General features: G+C 37.2%; 1 protein-coding gene across 5 annotated transcripts in view; it reads left to right on the forward strand.

Annotated features, from left to right (window-relative positions):
- The window catches only part of SLC4A7 (solute carrier family 4 member 7), a 111,231-nt gene that overhangs the window by 17,454 nt on the left and 87,355 nt on the right, over nt 1–6,422 (forward strand). The gene's annotated exons all lie outside the window — the stretch shown is intronic.

The raw sequence follows: 6,422 nt of genomic DNA on the forward strand, positions 1-6,422 counted from the left end.
TCCAGTGGTCTCAGAATCCTAATTATCTCGAATAAGTCCATTTCTCTCCATATTTCTTTTGGTCATCATTTTTTTTTTTTTTTTTTTTTTTTTTTTTTTGCCTGGAATGATGTAGGCCCCTAGTGGTTAAGGAAAAGAATTCTTCAGTGACACTTGTTAAACAATGGTAAAGCAGACTTTTAAAGGGAGGCCCTAGTGATGGGTATAGAGGCTACTGCAGTCAGAGAGCGATATTGGGCTCAACTCTGACTAACAAGAACAAGTGGCCATTTACATCCAAGAAGCAGGGCTAGGGAGCAGAGGATGGATGGAAAGTTGGTAGGAGGAAGCATCAGAGGTAAGGGGGGTTCTTGTTAGACCATCTCAGCAGAATTGGTGAAGGCAGGACCGAGTGATAAGGTACCAAGGATGGGGGATTTTCACCAGACTGACTTAGCAGAGTCAGTTGTTCAGAGTGGGTTCTACAAGGCCAGAGAGCTGGCCTAGAGGACCCTAATTAAGGTCAGCCAAAAGAGAATGTCTTTGCCACCAGTTCCCGCCTAGAATTCTCTCCAGCGTCCCTTACTAGAGGTGCCTTGGTACCACTGCCTGGCACTCCCCTGTGTAAAAGCCCATCTCTCTCAGAATGAGCCTGAAACCTGCCTAGGTCCTGACAGACCTGGTCCATTTTGTCTTCTCCATCTTTTTCTGTCTTTACTGCTCTTCCTTCTTGTTCTACATAGTGAATGTATTGTAGTTATTTGAACGTACTAGACCTTTTCTCACCTCTGAGTCCTGGCATCTTGATCCCTGTTCCTAGCACGGTGCCCGGCAAATAGTAGGCACTTGGTAAGTATCTGTTAGATGATCAGATGTGTTAGAAGCGTTAGATGATTAAGTGAATAAAGGAAACGTGTCTTGTAGGGGAAGGATTGATGTAACAGTCTCTGAAGTGTATAGCTATCCACATGATTCAGGTAGTGAAAAAAGCACACTTAAAATCTTTTATTTAACTGAAGAATTAGTTGGCAATGCAAGGCCAACTTGGCTGCTCAGAATAGCGCGTGCTGCATTTTCAATTAGATGCAAATTTGTATGAAATGAATGGGAAACCATTTGCTTCGAAGAAGCCTTTGTTACAAAGGTTGGTGCTCACTTGTCTTACAGCCGGGTTTGAATGCGGGGTCACGGCTGAATTCTGGATTGTTTACTCATCTGTCTCCTAGAATCATGAGGAGGTGGCTTAAATGAGTATGAAACCGTGATCACAACTGGAAAGGCAAGGGGAGGTTTTGTCTTACCTGTGCTAGGATGGACTTTTTCTCACCTTTCTAAATATCAGTGCTTTCAAATTAAAACAAAAGCTAAGTATGACTTGCTTCAGACCTGTCTAGCATAGATCATTGTATTTTGTTTTTATCAGTAAGAATCTATTGCATACATAGAGTTAATACAATTCTACATAAAGAGAATTAGAATTGTATCTTCAGGGCACTTGAAATGAGTTGGGAAGTGGTGGTAAATGTGAACTAAATAAATTCAATTTTCCTTAAATGTAAAATATAAAAGTGACATAGTATGACCAGCAAAAATGATCATGTGTAGGATGGTCCTAATACTTAATATTTCATTGAGAGCTTTGTTTGTGCCAGGAACTTCTCTAAGCACATTATATCCATTATCTTGTTTAATTTTTATTCCGCATTCGACAAATGAGGACACCGAGATCCGGTGAGGTTAAGTAGTTTGCCTATCAAGTGAGAAGATCCAGGATTTGAATTCAGGCCATCTGGTTCTAGAACCTACACTTACTGATGTTTTATCTTCAGCCAAAATAAACTGGTTGACCAGTGGCAAGAAATATATATACCCATATATATATATTCAGTTTTCAGTAAATTTTATGGTAATAAAATTTGTGGATTTGTGGAGGGAATTTCCTGGGTTGGGTCATTAACTAGAAGCTATTTCTCAAGTATATGTAAATTAATCACTTAATAAAATTTTGTGCAGTGTTGCATTAATTAAACATGATTTTGCTTCTGCGTCCTTCTTTATTTCTTCCACAGCCACTGATTTTAAGGTTGCTGTTCATTTTCCGAATGAGATAACCATTCCTCCACCCACTTTCCATCCTCCAGAGAGTTTATGAAATCTCTCATTTGCTGTGGTTTCTTCTCTTGTCTGTATCCTTGTCAGGTTATTCTTTTAAAAACTACTGTCATGTTAGTAATATGGGAAGGAGAAGAGAGAAACCCAAACTCAAATCTCTGATTTCTCGTGTTACTTTGACGACCTCCAGGTTTTCTTTACTCCTCTGCCTTCTGTAAGCTTAGAATAAGTTACTATTGCAAGGAAGCTTTATTTTTATTCACACAAAATGTTTCTCTTGTCAGAGAACAAACATGGAAAATACTGGGAGACTATGAAATAAAATGTCTGACTATAGTGTTTGAATTGAATTGAATGAATGAATTGAACTGAACTGAATTGCAAAATGCTTAAAGTTAGATTATATTCTGTTGTGCATGATGATCATTGCCTAATGAGTTAATTTTCATTCACATTTGGGTAATTTGAAAGGTAAATTTTTTTTCCTTTTTCAGTTTTATTAGGTAGAATTATTACAGTTCGACTGCACATACACATTATATTGCATGTAAATACACATATACAGTATACTGTGCATTTTTTTTGCTTTCATATATGTACTAGTTATTGTTTCTAAGAACAGATTAGATCTTTAGCTTTTTAAACTTACATAGTTATCAAAGGAATAAAGCCAACGATGAAATAGGAATTAACAGAATGCGGTAATCCAGTCATAAAGGACAGACACATGTGCTCACACACAGTCAAGAAATCAAAATAATAAGTTCATTTGTGTCCTTCTTGTTGTTGTTCTTGAAAGGTAAGTGTTATCTTGACTCTTTAAAAAGAACTAGTATCCAAGAGCCAATGGCAACACCATTTGTTGTAACTGGTGAAGACCTGCCAGTGTGCCTGCATAACAATTAAATTTGGCAATCTTTTAATCTGAAATTCATAAATTACTTATATTTCATAATTGACAGCTTTTATCTTAGTAAGTAAAAACAAAAAGGAGGAATTGTGCGAGTGTTCCAGGCAGGGTTCTTTTGGTTGCCTGGTGTCAGAAATATATTTAAACTTGTCATTAAAGAGAGAAAATTCTAAGTATGTAGAGTTTTTGCTGGGATCCAAGAAAAAGCTGAACAAAAGCTTCAGAAAGAGGAAAGAGAACAGAAAACAGCTAATCTTCATCTTTCTCATCTTCTTTGGCTTCGTTATCAGGACCACTTGAAGTGACTTACTTCTATCTGCATCTACATAAATTACCACCGCCTCCTATTTTTGTTTTTGTTTTTTTTTGTTTTGCTGTCAGGCTGACTGAGTCTGCAGTCTGGATCCCAACCAAATAAATGCATGGCAGTGAAATGCGCATGGGGATAAGTTACAGTGCCTTTCCAGTGTATTCCGTTGGTCTGGATGAGTCAGTGTTGAGGTGCTCTGCATTTCAGAGACCTGAGGATTTGTTTCGTAAGGTTTAAAAAGCATGCATATAAAAAAAAGCATTTCCATCCTGCCTTTATCTGGAAGTATTGTATTGAAACTACAGTGGGAATTTTTTTTAGAGTCAAATTATCCAAGTAACATCATCGATATGTCTGTATACTGAGATTAGGTCACTTTTGGGAAAACTTGAAATATAAGTTCAAGATGCGTTTCTTCAGGTAGAGTTCATTGCTAAATGCAGTTTTCATAAAAGGATGGAGGCTTTAGGTTATGTTTGCATTCACGATGAGTTGCAAGGAAGAATCTGGTTGATTTCTTTTTTTTTGTTTCTTCACAGCATCTTAAGGTACTGGAAGTGAGTAGCAGCTCCCAGTTATTTCTAAAGCAGTGGTTTTCACTGTGTGTGTGTTGGGGCGTGTTTTTGCTTTCTAAGGGGCATTTGGCAATTCTGGGCGCATTTTGTTCGTCACATCTGGGGAGAGGGGGATACGCGTGCTTCTGGCGCGTGGTAGGTAGAGGCCAGGTCTGCTTCTGAAGATCCTGCAGTGCACAAGGCCTCCCCACAGCAGGGAGGCATCTGGCCCAAAAGACCCACAGTGCTGAAGCTGAGAAGCCCTGTCCGTAGACTCATGGATCAGAGAGCAAGGAGGTCAGAAAGTTCACACAGAGAAGACTCAAGTTTTAGGAGTTAGAGAAATTACCCTTCGCTGGTTCTGCATGTCTTAGAGGAAGTGAGAGAGGCGTTCACTTCTACTGAAAGCTTGAGTTTAAATATATCTGAATTCACTATATTAAGCCATATTTTGACTTTAGTAATTGCATATTTAAGCCAGTTTCAGGTGTGTTTTAATTTTTGCCAATCAGATTACTTTTTAAATTTCTTAGATTAATTTTCCTAGCTAACGGTAGCCCAAGATGAGACCTACAAGAATGAAAGCTAATTAACATTTAGGGACGCTGTAACTACATTAATGTTTTCTCAATGCAAATGTAAACTGAACTACATATCCTTTGTTCCTAGCATTTAAATGTGGAGTATTAAGAAAAATAGAGATACACTTTGCCAAGTACACTTGCCATTTTTTGTCATGATGTGCTTGTTTATGGAAAGTTTTTGATGAAACAATTTTTACCCTATGTTAACTATATTTTATCTGTGAATTAGGTTCTTCAACTGTTTAATTCTCATGAAATTATAGATACACCTCCAAATATGTTTAAAAACAGAATTCCAGAATGGTGAGAGTATTTGAAACATTAAAAATGTGACTGTAATGAGGTATTACCTCACACCAATCAAAATGGCCATCATTGAAAAGTCCACAAACAATATATGCTAATTTGAAAAGATACATGAACCCCAATGTTCATAGCAGCACTATTTATAATAGTCAAGACATGGAAGCATGTCCATTGACAGATGACTGGATAAAGATGCTGTGGTATATTTATACAGTGGAATATTACTCAGCCACAAAAAAGAATAAAATAATGTGATTTGCAGCAACATGGATGGATGTGGAGATTGTCATTCTAAGTGAAGTAAGCCAGAAAGAGAAAAGAAAGAAAAATACCATATGATAGCACTCATATGTGGAATAATAAAAAAAAACAAACAAACCCAGAAACAGACTCACAGACATAGTAAATAATTTTATGGTAACTGGGGGAAAGGGAATGGGAAGGGATAAATTTGGAAGTTTGAGATTTGTAAATGTTAACAAATATATAAAAATAGATGAAAACCTTTTCTTCTGTGTAGCACAGAGAACTCTATTCAATATCTTATAATAACCGCTAGTGAAGAAATATGAAAATGAGTACATGTATATATATATGTATGACTGGACATGCTTCTGTACACCAGAAATTGACACTGTAACTGACCATACTTCAGTTAAAAAAAAAGTGACTAATTCTGCTTCACTGAAACACATTGGTTATTCAGTGGTACACATAAAATGCCCACATGAAAAATACAGTGCTATCGTACAGTGAATATCCTAATATAGAAATAGAATAATTATCCAGTAGTTTTTAAAATCTTTTTTTCTATTTAAGTTTTCCTGAATGAAATTAAATGTCCAGGTTTTTAAAAAAACAGCTGCTAGGGAATTTTTTTCAAACCCTGTGTTTCTTTGCCTGAAAGGGCATTTAGGGTCATTCTCTTCACCATAAGCACCGCACGAGAGGAAAATTTCCACGTGTCTGATGGTGGCCACCAGATGGCGATGGTATAATACAGTGATGAAGACCAGTAGTAGGTGGGGGAAACCTAGCTGCTCTGAGCAGTGTGGACTCAGCAGTGATATGTTGCAACGGTGAACGGTGTGGACTGGTGGTGCTGCTCTCTGAAATGTGTGTTTTAAAATTAGACAAGTTTCCATTTGTTTTACAGGAGCTTTTCCTTCTTGGCTATTGGGTTCAAATTTATCTGTGGAAACCAAATTAATATCTCCATATATTTATTATAATATGGATGCTAATTTATTGTGTTAAAGGTTTTGCTTTTTATGGTAGTTACCTGCTGTTACTGAACTTCTAATAGATTTAAAACATCTAAAAATAATTACGTGAATGCTTCTGTGACAGAATAACGTATATGTTACTTACAATTCCCTAAATAAGGCACATAAGCAAATAAAATTACAAGCATTGTAAGTTAGGGGAAGGCGTGTGGCCTCGTGGAAAGAGGCGTGAAGTCAGGTGGCTCTGCGCTAGGGAATGACCAGCTGGGGCACCTTACAGAATCTTACCGTGAGGATTAAAGATGATGCTTGTAAGTGGTGCTGAAAATCAGTGCGTGGTTCCTGGAGGCAGGCTGACATGATTTTAAATTCTAGCTTCTCCAAGTACTACAAGCTGTGAGACCTTGGGACAATTACTTAAATTCAGAGCCTAAATTTCTT

This window comes from Camelus ferus, chromosome 17 (assembly GCF_009834535.1).
Source record: "Camelus ferus isolate YT-003-E chromosome 17, BCGSAC_Cfer_1.0, whole genome shotgun sequence".
Taxonomy (NCBI): domain Eukaryota; kingdom Metazoa; phylum Chordata; class Mammalia; order Artiodactyla; family Camelidae; genus Camelus; species Camelus ferus.